Genomic DNA, 18831 nt, shown 5'->3' on the forward strand with positions numbered 1-18831 from the left:
GCCCCTTTTATCCCCCTCTAGGTGACCCAAGGGGCCAATCAGGGGACACGGGGGGTGAGTCTCTGGGGCCTGATTGGTGCGGAAAAGGAATCCCAAGCCCTCCAATCATCTTTTGCCTTTTCAAAACCCCTGGGCCAGGTCACTGCCAGCCAGCCCATCACAACAGTAACAGCCCAGAGGCTACGCACCGCTGGACCGAACGCATTATATGCCAGGGATGTTCTAGCTTTTGCACGTGCCATGAAGACGTCAGCATGTAAAATCCTGTCTCCACCACTGCGCTGTGTCATCTAGTGCATGTGGCAGCTGTATCCCCCGCAGTCTTAGCTGTGCTTCAGTGCCTCTGCATTGGCCACTGACGTGCAGCCTGGCTATGATGCTGGGAGATTCTCATGAAGGAACAAGTCAGAGGCTGCAGGCTTAAAAGGAGAGCCTGACACCCCGCTGCATGCACAGCACTGAAGCAAAATGGCCTGTACAAGATTTAGTCTGGGCAGCTGGTGATGAGGCTAAAGTATGCCTCCTTCTGCATGCTAGAGAAGCAGGGTCAAGCATCAGAGACACCCCCACAGTGCCCAGCAGCAGAGCAGACAGCTCCTCCTCAATGCAAGGCCTTTATTGGGCAAAAGCAAGATCTCACTGCCTCCAAAGGATGAAGCTGTGCCTTTGCTCCCAGTCCAACCTTCGCAGCCCTAGGCACCCCAAAGCTAGCTCGGCTCTTCCCCTCCAGCTCTCCAACATGCATGCTCCTATTCAGCTGCTCCAGCCACTGTTTCATGCTCCTCTCTCTCTCTCTCTCTGGATGTCTTTGCCTGGTTGTCTGTCAAGGCCCACCTGAGGTATCAACAAGGTTATTTCTGGTGGTGCATCATGTAGGTAGGCACCTCAGGGCCCCATAAGGACCCTACTAGCTCTTCTTTCCCCCACACAGGGTGCAAATTACAGGGGAGCTCGCAAGACACAAGAGCCCCCTGTAAGATTTGAAAATCATAACTTGGGGGGGGTCTGATTGAATTGCTCCTTGCAATTTTTTTTTTCCAGACCCCACTCCACAAGAGTCAAAGTGCAATTCAAACCCTGCCCATGTACAAGCTAGTCAAGGAAGCCGAGGAACGCAGCAGTATTACTACACAGAAGTATTACACCACAAGCATCGTCTGCCATGCAGGGGCACAGAGCAACACAGAACGTAGCTGCGAAGGGGGCTGTGTGCCAGAACAGTCTTCCTTTTGGGCGAGCAAAACTAAACTAAACTAAACTATGTCAGAGCAGTTTTACTTTAATGGACCAAAAAGACTTTTAAAGTGTTGGGAAATCCCCCTTGAGCTAACAGACACGTAGTTGGGCAAATATCACAAACAGACATGCATGAAAGGGCAAATATTGTGGCATGTACATGTATCCATTAAATCTCCCTCTGTTCTGAAGCCTAAAACTCAGGCACAGACAAAAAGAGCAGCGAAGAGAGTGAAGCATCTGATAAGCAGTGATAAATCCTGGCTCCCCAGGCCCTGGAAAGCCCAGCAAGTCACCCATCAGGAGCAAATGAAGCATCCTGAAGTGCAAATGAAGTGTGAGGATCTTCCTCCAGGTATCCAGCCTCCCTTTCCTGCATTAGCTCCCTGACCAGGAGGCCTGAACAGTCCAGCTCTGATGCTCTGGGAGCTGGGGTTGTTAGCAGAAGGGCATGCAGGAAAGGCCCTCTGAATTACATTTCCAACTGGATCGGTCAAACTGAATGAGGCTCTTACGGCTCACGGATGTGGCCTTCCTTCCATTTAGCTTCCCAGTTAATTAAGCTAAACAGAGTGGAGGCCACATTCATTCACATGAAGAGCATTGCACAGGACTTCAGGGAGTTGGGCTAATCCAAGTTTTGAGATCATCTGGTTTAAAAGCTCATTCCAATGAATGTGGCCACATGCTGCCCTGTGGACCAGCTCTGGGATGTAGATTAGAGCTATTTCAACCACAGTGGGCTCCTGGCAGAGAGGCTATGGAGCAAGCAGATGGGCAGGCCCTTCTCACCGCTAGAAGTGGGAACTCCAGGTCAGGGTTTTGTAGGAACTAGTTCAAAGCCAAGGACCATCTAGTCCAATATCTCAACTCTGACACTGGCCAGTACTGGCTTCTTCAGAGGAACCGTACAATAAGCAGATGGTTTAGCCCTAGCATCAGCATCTATATCTCAGCATAGTCCTCACATTCTGGCCTCATTGCTATCCCTCTGCTGTGCATCAAATAGCCTCCAGCCCTGGGTTTGGAAGCATCTCTTCTGCTGGCTTCCTTCATCGTAGAGGCCTACCATGGACCCTTTTAATTATTTCCTGTCTAAGGCAACAGCCCAACCTCTGCCTGGATGCGCTAGAGACATTTTTGGAGCTCATAGCCATTCCTGTGGCCCTTCTCCAGTTCCCTTCTGATTCTGCTATGCCCGCTGCGAGATGGGGTTGAGACTCATGGGCTGAGCTCCACCGGGGGAAGCTCGAAATGCAGCAGTTGTCCTGAATACATCATTTTCCGCCAGCCCTTAGCTTCCCACCCATTTCCCTACCCACATGCCCAGAGTGGCTTTCACTTACAGCTGCCGGGGGCCTGTTTCGTATCCATGTCAATCGCTCCTGACAATAAGCGTACCCTAGCCCAGCATGATGATTAGCTGAGACTAGACTGCCTTGGCTGTAGCACTGCAGCAGTATTGATTATGTTATAACTTTGGTTCAATGTCTGACCTTTTCACTGTGAGCAATTTCCAGGAATAAACAGCAGTGAACAGCCTGGGCGTGACACGGACATCAGGTCTCAGTTCAGCAGCGGACAGGATAGTGGGGGACTACTAAACAGAGCAGAGACCCTTAAAAACTACATGGTAAAGAGGAGAGGAAGGTGTTGTTCCTCGGTGACTGGCGGGGACAGTTACTCTGTCCTAGACAAATAAGAGAGAAGAGGGCCCCACACGACTGTCTAGGCTAACTCTCCGCTCAAGGCAGCAGCATCGAATCAAGAAAACGAGGGTTGAAGGGAGCTCGGGAGGTCACATCTAGTCCAACCCCTGCTCCAAGCAGGACCAGCCCCAGTTTCATCACCCCAGGCAGAAATGCCACCACCTCCCCTTAGCCACTGTGGAAGGTCGATGCGGAGGTGAACGCTGGATGCCGTTTTTCAACCTGGGACAGCAAAAATGCAAAGGACAGAATGAGATGAGGTGTCCCTTGCAGAGAAGGGGCTCCCTCCAGCCCCCTGTATTTGCAGCAAGCCTGCAGATCTGTGCAGCGTACCCACAGGAAACCTAAAGGCAACAACTCCTTTGAAACAGTCACACGTGTCACTAGGGGGAAATCAGCTGGGGTTTGGGGGGGAACATTAAGATCTAGGGGGCCAAATCTCTTGCCCAGGACACGTGCAGTGCTTTACATGGATGACGTACCACGATGGGGGGTTGTTAGCAAGCAAGGAGGCTGGGGCCTCTGCACTGGTGTGAGTGATGGCTACAAGGCGGGGATGAAGTCAGGCCTGACGCTGTTTTTCATCCCTTTAGCTTGGATTACAGCAGTGATCACGGCAGCCCCTGACAATGATCTCCCTTTAATCTCATGCTCAAAGGGTTCTTGAGGCAGTGTCCCTTGAAGTGCTCAGAGGAGACGTTTTCGCAGGAGAACGGCGCTCCGGCAGCAGACTGGAACCACCCTCCTCTCTGCAAGGAGCAGCGCTCCCTCGCCGTCGTGGGTGGATCCCTACGAGCCACCGACTCCGCAGCCAAATCAACAGGGGGAAAGTGCCACCGAGAAACCGCGCTGATGGCTTTAAAGCTGCGTTTGCTGCTGCACGGTAATGAAGTGCTCTGACAATGCAGCGGCACTTCGTTTTGAAGTGGTCTAAATACACGTCTCTCAGCACTGAGTGCCTGGATGTAACAGGGCAGCTGAAGGAGTGCTGTGGCCTGGCTCGTGAGCTCTCAGGAGTGGCACGTCCAGCTGGCGGAGTGCAAATAACCTCCTACTTCATTTGCACACATAGAGACAAAGGTCTTCTCAGGGAAACCCATGCATCACCCTCCACCTGAGCAGAGCTCACTGGTGGAGATTTCGGTCCAGCTTCATGACTACCCCATGAAGGTCCTTGAATGCATGCTCCAGCCTGCAGAGACAGGCCTTGGTAATGGTGCGCCCTTTCTACCTGGAATAGGCCCAGGCGAACGGCTGCAGTTCTGAAGCACCGAGGAAAAATACTGGTGCAAATCTTATGCGCTTCCTTTGATGTCCGAGAGAGCTCTGGTGCTGATTAGTGGGAATAAAAGCAATTGCTGAGTGTCTCTTGTCCTGCTTTGGCCTTGCTGGATGGATGTCCACAAATGGAGGGGGGCGGTGAGAAAAGCTAAATGTCCCCTTTCAAGCAGAGAGCTCACTTTGCTGGTAGGAGCAACCCAATCCAGGCAGGGAGATGCAGGGCACAGCCCGGCTCTGCTCCTTTTTCAGCACCTGTCCATTCAGGATTGAAATCACACCTTGCTCTGCACTTGTCCTGGTTCACCAGGCAGCCAAAGGGGCTGCTTTTTAGACATGGTGACCCCCCCCCTTGCTCAACCCCATTGCCTTCTTGCAGCACTGCGGGTGCCCACCGCTTCGGACAGACAGACTCCAAGTCTCCCGAGCTGGGCACAGAGCCAGGGATAAAACCCACCCTTTGAACCAGTTGTCCCCACTGTGCCCCTTCAGTTACCTGCCTGATGATTTCTCTTGTGGCCTCCATAAAATACATGACTTTTCTCACCTGCCCCAAGTATGAATGGGCTTCGCTGACCGCCAAGGCATGGTCAGACCACGGGCAGCATTGAGCCAGACATCGGCTCGCACATGTAGTCAGGTAGCAATCCGGCTCTGGCTTTACCAAGGAGCTCACCCCTTTGGGAGTCTGAGGATGGAGAGGCCTGGCCCCGGAGCATGCCAGCTCAGGGAAAAGGTCACACCTGTTCAGCCAGGGGGGACAGATCCTGCCATGACTTTCACAGCACAGCAGCTTGCTTGCTTCCCCAAGACATCCCTTAGACGGATGGATCCCCGACAGATCTAGCCTGGGGACCCATCTGTGCAGCATTGCAATCTCACTTGGGGACTCTTCCCTGCCATCACCCACCACGGCCCAGCTCCGATGGATATTATGTTGTGCATTGTCTCCCACGGGCTGCTGCTAACCTGTCTGGCGATTCGGAGCTCGCGGGGCGCTTGCTCTCTTTGCATTTGTCTTATCACCTGCCTTTCCCAATCAGTCCTTCCCAGGGTTTCATACGCTGCAGCCTCGCTTACTGCTCGCTTCTCCGCAGCTGTTCCCGATATTCCCTCGGCTGCCGGCTCCTTTGTTTGCAAAACACAACGGTGCTAGCGCCGAGCAGCTGCTGCGTGTGTTATTTATGGCCGTGTTTGTGATTTCTCCTTCCACCCCCCCCACACACACAGTGGAATTGCAAGCGAAGCCCTCGCAATAAATCCTCAGCTAAGCAAAAACCTCCTAGACATGCAAGGAGGGATCTCCAAGACCCGGGCCAGCTCTGCTTGTAGACCTGGGTGCTGCCCAGGTCCATGTGGGGAAGCGACCCATCACACCACGAGAGAATGCAACACTTCGCACAATGGGCCCTCCACTTCACACAGGCTTTATTTACTCACATGCAACATGCACCTTTCCCCCCAAAAAATTAGCTCTCCAAACTTGGAGCGTCTATTTTAAGCAGGGAAGCTAATGGAAAAGAAGCATGGAGACACTGTGCTGTAATGGCTGCCACCTCTCACTGGCCCAGCAACAGCAGGGGCAGAGCCTGGCATTAATCCTCGCACAGCTGCTAAGGAATTGGCAGCAGCTTTTGGCTGAGCAGCAGCTACGAGAGGGTTTGCACTACCGCTTGTGGCTGCAGTAGCCAGCGAGAGGGCGAGTGAGCGAGTCTGCAGAAATCCTTTATTCGATATTCTGCGTTGTACAAACACGGTGCCCGTTTTATCTGTGGGCACGGGAGAAGTTTCACAGACGCTAGGGCTGGAAGGGACCCTGCGAGATCATCGGGTACGGCCCCCTGCCCAAAGGGCAGGAAGTCACCTGGAGTAAACGGCTGTCACCCATTCAAGCTCACATAGTCCCGGCTTGGAGAGGGGGACGCCCCGGGACGATGATAGCGACTGGGGGGTGGAGGGCAGCTCTGGGACAGTTGAGCCCGCGGGCGCTCCTGGCGCTCTTGGCCCGCGGGCACAATTAGCATTCTGCTGGCACGGCTCCCTGTGATTAAACTCTTCACATCGCGCTCACTCGCTGTTCCAAGTCACTCGGATGTTTTATTCATTTCCAGCAATCCACAATATTCCTTAATTGCAGATTATCAAGCTGCACACATTTGACAAATGTAAATAATTGCCTCGGAGGTTTATTAATGACTGCAGCACACTAATGAGCAACAGAAGCAGAAAGGGAGTCAGACCCTGCCGGCGCTGGAGGGAGAACCAAGAGGGGAGAGACAGGCCAGGCCCAAACCCTTGGGTTCAGACAGCCCAAAGTTTACAAACCAGGTGGGCAAAGCAAAGAGACTGCCATTTCCCTTGCACAGATGGGGAACAGGGGAAAACAGACATCCTCTTATTTAAGAGCGGACAAAATAGATAAGACTGCAGCCAAGCCTGGGATTAAATCCAAGTCTTCCAAGTGCCAGTTCAGTGCTGGAAACCCAAGCCTCACCTTTTACAATCACAGCAGGCTGCCCTTTAATTGCAAGGATAGAAACGCAGACACGCACACGCATATGCATGCGTGCCCTCGGAAAAGGCAGCCTGGTCTGCTTCCTCTTCGTATTTCATTTGATGGCGCTCGCAGCACGGGAGCTTCCAGCCCCGCAGCCGACAGGAACACGTGGCAGGGAAACCAGACCCGGTACTTGGGCACCTACAACGTGGCAGGCTCCAAAGCGGGCTCACGAGGCCGATGTGGGACCGACGGACTCTGCTGCAACTTGGGCACGTGTCTCTGTGCCGGCTTTGCAGTCTCAACTGCCTCCCGACGAGTCCCCGTCCTCCGACTCAGCTTGCCGCCCGCCTTAGCCAAGCGATGTCAGTCGTGAAGAGTGAAATAAAACCCAGAGAATACCTTTAGCTAGCAAAACCCGATAACGTGTCCAAGCGCCCGAAGAGGCTCTTTAATAAGCTGCCATCCAGGCCCTTGGATGCAGTCCCAAGTCTCCCCTCCCAGGTGCATTTGGGTCAGGGCCGGCGCCTCGAAAGGCAGATCTGTTCCCTTTGTCGCTCGCACCCAAACAGCCGGCCCCGCTTACTCAGAGGAGCCGAAACACAGCTGCTCTCCGCAGCCCGCGCCAGCCGTGTCACGGTGGCGGCGACCTTGCCTCCACGGCTCCCCTGGCCTGCCAAGTCTCCCTGCTTTTAATCAGAGCCACTGCAGCGAGTGGAGCGGACACGAGATAATTGAGCAACACTTAGTTCATTACTGCTAATAGCCCTCCCCACTAGTGCTAGGCAAGGCTCTTCGGAGTCCAGCTGCCTGCACTTTGCCTCTGGCAGGAGTCGGAGAGCAGGATGCGCCGTGGCAGCAGGCATGGCTGAAAGCATTGAAAGTCTCCCCTCCCCTGCTAGCACGACCCCCAGGAGCCGCAGGACCCCAGCGCTGCGGAGAAACCACCGCCGCTTCCAGCAGCTTTACGGGGAATTTTGTGGTCTCGGTGCCTCGCAGACTCGTGTCCTTGACAGCCTGATCCAATCCCCTCTGAAGTTGAAAGGAGACGTGGCCGTGGGTCGGAGGAGCTTAGGTGCAACGGGATGCTGCTGGAGGCCAGTGAGCCAATGAATCCAGGACTGCTCCCGGCCACTTGCCATCAGGGGTTTGTCTTCGCCGCTGGAGCCATGGCATGGCCCTTCGCCGAGCCACTGATTTGGTCTCTGTTAATGTTTCAGCAGAGTCCTTCTGGCAGTTTTCAAATGACCTTTCAGGTTTCGGGGGCATGGAGCAACTTAAAAAAAAAAAAAAAGATTTTTTTTGTTGCTCACCCCCCCAAAATGGGCGTCTCCTTTGGTGGAAAGCCTGGTTTCTATCATCATTTTCTTCCTCTGACCCGTGCTGTTTCCAGCATAGCAAGAAGAGTGCTTGGTCCGAGCAGAAGTCTGAACAGAGGCTGAAAATGGTTTCTCCGGACGGCCCCAACGGCGGGGACAGCCGGCACCTGCAGACCATGGCTGCTGTTCAGGTGCTTTACCTGGCACTGCCGGCGTCCAGGCATGAAGCAGAAGTGATTGGAGCTCAACGCCTTCCCCAGTGAGATGCCAAGATGGTTGGAGGTGGAGGGGCCAAGGCAAGAGATGGACACTGGCCACAGACTTCATTGGTGTAAATAGACCTGATGCCACAATTCACACCCGCTGATGACCGGTCCCTGTGTTTGGACGAGGTCAGCTCTCCGATGCTAGGAAGTCTATTTGCTTGGCAGGTTGTCTTTAATACATTCCCGTTCACCCTGTTTCTCCATCACTGAAATAATTCGCACCTTCTAGCTACTGGCTCAGCCCGATATTGCTTGTTCGTAGCATCTCTATGACCAAGGTGCATGCAGCAGCCTTGAAAATGCTCCCAGTCACTCTGGAGTGGCACGGAGAGGTTGGGACAGGGCCGGTCTCAGACCCCAAATCAATGCAGAACTTTAATTCTGATACCCCTGCAAGCTTCAGCCCTGATGTGGGACCCACTGATGTACAACAGTCTCTACTGACTTTGGGGGTCCTTTGGCTCTGCCCTTCATATGGCAACCTTTCAATGAGGGAGTGCAGGCATTTGAGCCCTAACAAAAAGTTTCTTGCAACTCTTTCTCAGACACTTGGAGTTGAGACAAGCCCAGAAAGATGCCAGGATTGTTGAGCAGCCTCTCCTCTGGCCTCCCGTACCATAAAGTCTTCCAGAAGCAAACAGCAGACAAAGCCAGGCTGCCTTTCCAGACCATCTGGCAGTCAGAGGCATGAAGAGCAGGACTCCCATATGCTTCCCTGGCAGGTCACCTATGGACTGCTGCTGCAGTCAGCAGGAGGGGACTGCATTGCAGGGGCAGATAAAGCCATTCCTGCAGGGAATATGATCTGACCTCGTCTTCAGTTCTCATAGGAGCTTGTGCCACGATGCCGTGACCGCTTTGCTACTGAGCAGGCCCTTTAGGCAGACACAGGAGTCCTACAAAAAGCTGCTGAGTGAAGTCGCAGGGCGCATCGGGCCAGATCCCGTTCTGCCTGGCAGCTAAGCGCACACCTATGCCACCCTGCTCACGGCCCCGAGAACCCCTTCACACACGTCTGCTTCTATAATGCGCCCTCATTTTGGCCTTGCACCTGAACCACAAAAAGCCCACCTGCTTTCTGCATGAGCTGCTTTTCTAGGGGCTGGAGCAGGTGGGGAATGGGCTTACGCAGACACCTTAGAAAGGCAATATAGGTTGGTACCATGTAGATTTAGACACGACCTCATTATTTTAGAGGCATCATCGCTCATTGATTGATACCAATGAATGACCTTAGATTTCTTTGTAGTGGAGGGGGGATGCCAGGGGCGTCTGCCCCAGAGAGAAGATGCTACCTACAGGTGTCAGATTCTTAGTCTCTTAAATAGTTTCATACAGATCATCGGGTCCAGCCCCCCTGCACTTGGGCAGGAAAGACCGCAGGGGTCAGATGAGCCCAGCAAGATGGGCATCAAGACACTTTGAGTTAAAGGTATTATTCTTGACTCCTTTTTGAGGGGGAGAGGGTTGGACTAGATGACCTCTGGAGGCCCCTTCCAGCCCTACTTCTCTATGCAGCCCTGCACACATTACCTCTGGAGATCTGCTCTTGCCCAAAACAATGGGGAAAAGTTGGGGTAATAGAAGAGATTGCAGCTAATGGGGATAGGGGTGCTGTTCTCAGCCCAGTCACTTCTGGCTATCACAAAATTGTAACGTGGCCTGACAAATGAGGGAACACGGACCCAGCAGAGATCCAGGGCTAGATGCTGCTGTAGGCACCCAAGCAGAGGTGCTGGAGGAGCAGGACTCGGATGCACTGAATTTACCTGCCTTGGCCGAGCAGGGAGTCAGCAAGGGCTGATCCAGCGGAGATTATGAGCAGCAGGAGATGGCTGGGGTGGACCTCGGCGCTTGGGCTCCCCGGCTCCCTCCTGGGCTACACACTGATCTCACAAGCAGCCCTGGAAATAAGCAGTCCCTCAGCATCCTTTCGTCAGCTAGAGAGAAAGCAGCCTTGAGGGAAGGGTGGGGTGAGGGGACATCAGAGCAAGTTCAAGGTGGGAAGGGAGTGCACAGAGCATTGCCCTCTGCAAATGCTGGATGGCAAATGAGGTTTAACGAAGGGAGAGGAGGGATCTCCAACACTGAGAGTTCAGAGGCAAGGTCCTTGGGAGGGCACCAAAAGCAGAAGACTGAGAATGCAATCAGGACTCGTGGTAAAGGTGATATCTTTAATTAAACCAATGATTTTAAAAAAATTGCAAGCTTGCAATTAAATTTCTTTTTTTCCCCCCACAAATATCTAGTTGGTCTAATAAAAGAGATCACCTCTACCACACGTCCTGATTGCTTTTTCCTCAGCTACAACCTGGATGCCTGAAGACTGAGAATGGCTTTCTCCGAGATGTGTTACCAGATCTGTTTCATCTCCGCACTCCCGAGGGAAGGCCAGCGGCTGCGATCGAGTACGGGCCCAGAGCAAGCGTCTGCAAAACACAAGGGCCAAGCCCGGCACAAGAGCCCTGAACGTCCTCGGGGCGGCTGCTGGAATAATCACAAGCTTGGACAACCAGGGCAGGGCGCTGGGATGCGCCAGGTGACCGAATGCACCCAGGCAAGGGCACGGGCGGCACAAGACCCTCCAGGCGTCGGCGATGCCAAGGTGGAGGCAGCGAGGACTCACGGCTGGGAAATACTCAACAGCGACAGGTATCAACACTGTGGTTTCACCTCTCAAGCAAAGGGATGGCACCTCTGTTCGCCCAGCATTGCCTACGAGGTCTCCTATCGACTCGCAGGCCAGATTCAACACTCCTCAGCTTGTAGCATCAGACAGGAGCTACCTGCCCTGCTTCTCAGGAGGGTTAATTGGTCTGAGCAACAAAGCTCTGGTCCTGCAGTGGCCAGGCTGGCTCCTGGCTTGCATCGCATCCTGGTAATGGAGGGCGCTCCGACCATCTCACACAGGCGAGGAAAAGGAAGCCGGCGAGCACAGGCATACTTAAAAAGTGCTGTCTACTACACTGCTGTCTTTCCCCGCGATTCCTCTTACCTCTCCAGCCAGCCCAAAATGCCCCGGGGGAAACGTGCTGCACCCAGCTCTTCCAAAACTTCCTCCTCCTTCTCAAGCTGTGCAGCCCATCACTCCTGGCTCATACAGAGCCCCGAGCCCTCCCACTCCTGGCACCTCTGGGAAGACTCGATAGCTAATTGCAACCAGCTGCTTCAGGTATTTGTCCCCCCCTCTGTGTGGCAAGGAAATCCCCCCATCCCCCTGCTGTAGGGTCAGGCACATGGGTAAAGTGAGATAAATACTGGCTGCCAATAAGTTTGGGGGCCGAATGGGGAGTTTTGCTCCTCCACGGACCCTATAGGACTTTGGGATCCTGCCCTACAGGCAGGACTTGCAACCCCTGCCCGTTCCTGGGTGGTGCAACCCCTTGCTAGCACAGGGTCTCCTGGAAGCAGCCGTGCACACACACGTGCCACTGTGTATTATATACAACCCCCCTCTTCCCGGCAGTAAACCCCCTCCCAGCCAAAAGCATCAGCTTCTGCTACCAAATCAGCTGCAAAATCTTGCCTCTGAATGACTGGCTATGCACCGAGCTTTGTCTCCGGTGCCCGGGGGCCTGTCCACATTCATTTGTCCAGCTCCCGATGGCTTTGCTGCCATTCGTTGCGGGTGTTCAGTGTGGGAAAGTTCTCCCAGACGCCCGGTGAGCTCTAGAAAGAGTCCCTCGTGCTTCCTAGGGGCAGACGGGTTGGCGTGATACCCCTCCCCTAAATCTAAATCCTTTTAGAGTCGTCTGTGCTTGCTGCTCATTTCCTGGGCCGTGAGACTCTTCTGAGGTTTCCCTGTTCCTGGAGCATGGCCGAATACCAGATCTGCCTCCTGAGTCCTCTTCCTTAAGTCTCTGGTTCCACCTTTGCCCCGGTGCCATTTGGGCAACAGTTTGCTTTCCTCCCATGGTCACAGGAGGGTGCAAATCCCCTCATTTTTGCACCAATCCTACTGCACCCTCTGCTTTCTGGGCTCTCCCTACAGCCTTCTTTCTGCGCCAGTTCCCAGGTCCCTAAAGGCTGACCTCTCATCTGCAGACTATAACTAGCTACTCAATCCAGTGCCGCAGCCTTATTCTCCCATGCTTTCCTCAGATCAATAGTTCCCCACCTTTTTTAGACTCAAGACCCCCCTGGAAACACTCAAGGCCCCCTTGGGAAAATGCCAGCTCTTTGTTCTCACTCTTTTTTGCCGACAGAAAAATAATAGAGCAGTTTTTTTTCTGTTCATAGCACAGCTATGGATTTCAGCGTGAAATCTCTGGGCTTATCTCGTGAATCGTATTTGCACACCTCTCAGTACTGGTGCTGCGTGGCAGCCTGCAGCACCCTGGAAAGGATCTCAGGGCAATCAATCCCTGGTTGAGAATCACTGCAGAGAGAGCACTTGCCTGTTGCAGAAATGGCCCAAAAGCCTGTTTTTTTTGCAAAAATCTTGTTGGGCCTGATTGCATCTGTACTACAAGTCCTGATTACTTTTTCCTCTAGACCAATACCGCTACAACCTAGATACCAAAAGCCTGTTGACACCCAAGATACTTCTGCATGGGCAGAGAGCATCAATGCCAGCTTATTGCCCCTGTCTGCTCTTGGGCTGCTAACGAGCTTTGGCAGCCTGCGTTTCCATATTCAATTAAAATATCTACACCACCATCTGTTGTCAGAGAGCGTGTTGAGGGGTTTTGACCTGTTCCCTGTACAACTGTTCCACGATCCCAGCTACGATCCCCTTTGCTCTCTGTCTCCAGTGAGGAACTAGACAAATTGGCTGCACTGTCCACCGGGGCTCTTAACAAAAAAATGCTTCTGGGGATGCAGTAATAGTCGGTCCTGAGCAGAACAAAGCAGTGTCCTGGGCAGCTTTGCTCCAAAAGACCCTCTGTTTCCAGGGGTAATGGAGAAAAGAGCAGGTTGCTAGTGCCATGGGTGCTGATCGCTTTTCCTTTGCGGCTCTGCTTTCTGCAACGCTGTCTTATACCTTGTGCAACGTGCCGACGGGGTAAGATCTCCTGGCTAATCTGTTGCATGGCTCTGCATTCAGAAACACTTCAGTGCAAACACCTGGAGTCAGTAACTGCTGCCCTTGTGATCTGCCATCGTGAAGCCAACGCCTGCTCTTGTTTGGGGAGTGGGTGCCTGGAAGGAAACTCCTGGGTCCAGCCATTTATCCCAGAGGGGCCACGAGAGCAGCTAGTCCAGCTCCTTGCACACCACAGCTAAGAAGCCCTTCTCGGATGTGGGGAGACAGCGGGGACCCACCTGCCTTGGCCACCGCAGCGGCAGGGGATGTGTTTGATCAAATAAAATAGGCTTTGCTCCATCTCTATAGATTCGGCCCAACCCATGGGCGGTCCAACAATTGCAATCCCTTTGCCATATAACAGGTGAACGGAGGGCTCCCAAGTTTGCCGACATACCCCACTGATCTCTCTCTTCCACTTCCCAGCCCCCAACAAGCCTTTCATCTCTACCTCTTCTCTCTGCATCTTGTTTTTCGGGTTCTTCCCACATTCCCTGCCCACCGCCTGCTTGGGTTCAAAGGGCACGCAGGGATGCTGGGTGGTCTGTGAGTTGGTCTGTTAAGGTGGGAATATCTTGGCTTGAACCCAGCTCACGGGGGAGACTCATCACAGGGTATATTGCTGGCTACAGCGCTGGGGGCAAGGACCCGCCAGGCTCCATGCACGTGACCTTGTTGCTTGAAGCTCACAGACCCGTGCCCAATGCACGATGGAGCAGCAGGGGATGGGGAGCAGAGCAAAGCCCTTCTTGAGGGCACAGCTCAATTGTAGCCTCCTGATTTCCAAAAGAGTTAGAGATGGACCTGAACCAGCCGCTCCCCTGGGCCCAGGGACGAACACTTCCTGGGTCTCATATGAGGTTTTCTGCATTGCACGCTCCACGAGCCCCATCTGATGGCTGTGGCCAGGCAGCAACGAAGACAGCCCAGCTGGTGCACAGAGCAGGCAGTGTCTTGCTGGGGGGGTGCTCCCCAGGAGCCTCTGCACTGCCCTTTGGGGAAGGCATTGGCAGTGGGAGCCTCATGGTCACCCCGTCCAAATCTCCGAAAGTTGTGGGAACTTCGAGACCACAACCTTTTTGCCCAGCATGGGGTCCTTAGGGTCCCGAGCCAGCTCCTGCCCTGCCCTTCACTTCCCCAACTTACCTTCAGCCCCAGCTGGAGTGGATGGGATGCCTTCCAGGGATTTGTCTCCAACCTCTTCCAGCTTCCCTCCCCAAAGCAGAGGGTTGCTGTGGTCACTCCTTGCCAGTGCCGTGGTGCCAGAGAGGAATTTGGCCCCAAGGGTTTTCCTTCCCAAGAGTGATCTGGACATTGAAAACCCTGCTTTTCTAGCTAAAAAGCAGCCTGGACGCTGCCCAGAGGGTAGTAACGTTCCCACTGGCCCCATACGAAGCTTTTACACTAGCTTAGAGTGGGGACTGGCTTTTTGTCCGGTCTGTACAGCACCTAGCGCGGCGAGGTCCTCCTCCAGGGCTGGGGCTTCTCCGTGCCACAGCCACACAGCTACATTATAATAATACATCTGTTCGCCAGGCCTCCCTCCCAGCAGCCTCGGGCGATGGGCCTTTTGCCGAGTGCCCGTGACAAGGGCCCATCTCATCGAAGCGCGAGAGGTTTGCACCTGAATTGGCAGGCGGCGAAGACGGCTGGAGGCTAGCGCGGCCGCTCTGCGAGGCAGACGGGGAGATCGATGCATCAGAACAGCGGGCGATGTGGCGGGAGGGCTGTGATTAATCATGGTTATTACTTAACGAACGCACAAGCTGCGTGCCGGGCTTCACCTGCAGATCCAGACGGAGAGATGGGGGGTGGGAGGGAGGGAGGTCTATTGGGCCCCGGGGAGTTTTGGAGCGACATTTTTGGCAGCACGGTTACGATTCGGTGATTGCTGGTCTCCCAGCAAGGTGGTCCAAGGCAAGGGGGGCAGCTGTGCTGCCAGCTCACACCACGGTTGTTCCCCTTCAATCCCCAGCATCAGGAGTCCTGGGATGATGTGAGAAGGGCAGCATTGGGGTTGTCAAAAAGCAAGTTGCTCGCCACTCTGGGAAACCTTATTTCTGACCCAGCAATCCTCAGGCACGGTGCCATGGCACCCTGGGGTGCCTTGAGATCCTCTCAAGGGTGCCGCGGGGTGCCACGCAACATTAGCACGGTAAAGTGACTCACAAAATAAATCCAGAGATTGCAAATAAGAGCCCACTGTGTTAAATACGTTCTGACCTATCTGGGGCTTTTGGCAGTCTCTGCAATGGAAGAATTGCTCTAGGATCTTTCTGCAGTCCAAACCAGAGTGGAAACAGAGATGACATTTCCACTGGTGCCTCGAGTCTCCCAAGGGGTGCCGGGAGTCACGCCGGGTCAAGAACCGCTGCTCTAAACCTGCGATGGCAGATGTCAGGGAGGGTAAAACAGATCGCGCTTGCTCTTCCCTGTTCGGATGCTGTCCCATTCCTGCCGCCACGGGAGACGGCTTACTGGACCGGCGCCGCCGGGCCCCCGTTCGGGTGTGCTGGCTCAGCACCCGGGGGCCAAGGGCAGAGCCCCGCGAGGCGTGCTTTGCAAGCCTCCTGCTTTTTCAACCCACCTGTGGCACTGCTGTGCCATTCGCCCTCCTCGGCGTCTGAGACCAGCGGTCCACACCGTTGGCCTAGATCATCCTAGATCTCTGGCTCTGTGCTACTGTGATCCCTCGGGTGGGGGATCTTCTGCAGCCTTGCTTTCCTTTCCTTGCCAGGCGACGGAGCCCAGCCCCTCTGGGAAGGCCGTCTGAGACCAGCAGTGCCTCCGGGGACCCAGCGTCCTGCTGCGGTCCCAACCCCGGTCCCTTCTGCCGGGGCTGCAGCAGGGCCGTGCTCCAGGTACTTCTGTCTGCAGCTCCTTGTTGACAGGGCCAGGCACTCGGCTTCACAGCTCTGCATCTCGTCTCCCCTCGGATGTGTCGGGTGATACAGGCAAGGTGGGCATCAGAGAGCACCCAAGTTATCAGTGGAGAAAACCCATCTTTCCCTTCTCGTTGGAGCCTCCTTGGCACTTGCTTCGCCTGGGAACCGGGTGCAGGGCTCAGTCCCACCTGCTGCTCTCACTTGCAAACTCTCCGCCCGTCCGTCCCGGGAGTTGGCTGAGGAAGAGACCGAGAGACGAGCTTGGGTGCAAAGCCTGCAGCACGACCCGGCTGCAGGTTCCTCCCAGCCTAAAGGAAAGGTTGGGGGGGGAGCGCCGTCTGCAATGCATCGTGTTGTCTCCTGAGCTGGGGAGGAGGTATGGCGGGGTCCAGAGCTGGAGGAGCAGGAAACCCCCAGTCCCTAGGCCTGACTCCTATGGGATGCTCCGCATCAGCACCCGCGGGGCCTGGCGAGGGCTCGCCTCCCGTTCAAAGAGCGGGGCTCAGCCCCACCTCCCGCTAGCATCGATCCCCGAGTGCGGGTGAGCTGGGGAGGGTATATTTTGGGGTCCAGGGTGCGCATTTGCCCCGCCCTCATCTCGCAGCCTCGTGCTAGAAGTGCTCGTCCGACCACGCTCTGGAGAGCCCGAGCGGCCGGCACGTCGTCGCGGGGGTCCTGCAGATGGGGCGCAGCATGAGCATCTCTCGCCTGCGAGGACCTCGGGACAGAGCAGAGCCCAGAGCGGGTCTGTGACACAGCCACGATCTGCCGGGATTACATCTCCATCTGGTCACCGAAGGAGGCAGGTCCGTAGCAGCTGAGCCGGACGGAGATGTTAAGGGCCTCCATCCTCGCTCCTTCTCCAGCCCCCAGGGGAAGAAGTACAGGGCGCTCCCATGCACGGAGGGGCTGGGCCACGCAGAGCGTCTTCGGCTTGCAGTGGTTATACCCGGGCAGCGAGACCTGCTTGAAGCAAGTTGTCCCGCGGCACTCACCCCGCCAGCTTTCCTGTCGCCGTGGTTGTAGACCTGCCTCTGTCCCCTTCTGCCTGGCTCGCTCTTTGCTATAACCACTAGGCCTGGAGACCTGGAGCCAAAGTGGCACGAGGGGCTTCGGAGCTGTTTGCAGCGGTGCCCTCCAAAGGCCAGGACTGCCCTCTGGAAAGGCTGGACGTCCCCGACGGCTCCTCCGAGACGAGTCCTGGCCGCTCGGTGAACGGGCTTTGCCCCTCTCCTGCCGTGCACGAGACCACCGGCAGCCCCCCGGGGACGCCTGCTGCTCGCATGCTCCGTGAGGCCTGGGCTCAAGTCGACGTCCTCGTGCACAGAGCCTCCTACCCCGGGGTCCTGAGCTCGCCGCTGCACCAGGCCTTGCAACATGTAACCGAGCCGCCACGCGTGCACGCGATTTGCGGGGTACGGCTTGCTCCTTTGCCGTCCTGCCACGTGGCAGACGGGACAGTGCCTGCGGACGGTCTCGGTTCCACCTTTCTTGAGGGCGGGCGGAGGAGAAGAGGACATCTGGGCAGCGAACTCGAACTTGCCCGTGTCTGTCTAAAAAGCTAGCGACCCGACAGGACTTCTGCTGGGTTGTAGGGATTTACATCCGAAGAGAGGCGGAAATACAGCGTTGTGCTTCCAGCCCCGGCAGAGACGTGAAATAGGGGCTCTAAAAAAGCAGACGGCGTGCGAGGCGAGAGGCACAGGTTTTGTTAGCGTGACAAGAAACCAGGCGGCGAGTCACAATTTCAGCAGTTTCTTCGCACCGCTGAACTGGCCATTTTTGCTGTCTCCCTCCAAGTCAGCAGAGTCCAGTGAGGTCCACCGGGTGTTGGACATTTATCTTTGAGGAGTTTGCTCTTTTTCCAGGTTGCTAAGCTCAGCTCTCCCCCACCCCCCCTTCCCCATCCACAGCACTTCCAAGCTTCCCGCAAAGGGAAAACAGATTTTGTTTGGAGGATTATTTCATTTGCTGTTAGTGGCTGGAGACGTCGGCGCGATGCAGGGACTGCAAAATGACATCTCTAAGGGAGATGCCTATTTTTGTTTTAAATCAGGTACCAGCTTTGCTAGCCACAGAGGCAGCTTTGCTAGCCCCCGGTGCTAGGGCTGCCTGCTCCAAGGTGAGTGCTTGTTCTGCGTGCCACAGGCTTTGGCTGTGCATCCCTGGACCTGTTGGGAGCTAACACAGAGGCTGCTTGTCACTCTTGATAGAAAATTCAGGCTGGAAAGGAGCTCGGGAGGTCACGTCTCGTCCAACCCCCTGCTCCAAACAGTGCCAGCCCCAACTACATCATCCCAGACAAGGCTTTGTCCACCTGGGTCTTAAAAACCTCCAAGGATGGAGACTCCCCCACCTCTCTGGGGGGGCCTGTTCCAGTTCTTCACTACAGGAGAAAGTTTTTCCTAATATCTAACCTAAAACTTCCCTTCCTGCAACTTGAGATCGTTACTCCTTGAGCACTGGATGGCCAAGTTGCTCCCAGTTGCACCCATCGAGGTATGAATGACCCTCTCTTAACTACCTCATTTTGACAGACTTTAACCCCTCCACGCTAGCAGAGAGGAAAGTAACAGGGGTCTACTTGGTTTGGATGTTTTTCTCTCTTTTTTTTA

This window comes from Gavialis gangeticus, unplaced genomic scaffold, assembly GCF_001723915.1.
Source record: "Gavialis gangeticus isolate Ggan-Ray unplaced genomic scaffold, GavGan_comp1, whole genome shotgun sequence".
NCBI lineage: Eukaryota > Metazoa > Chordata > Crocodylia > Gavialidae > Gavialis > Gavialis gangeticus.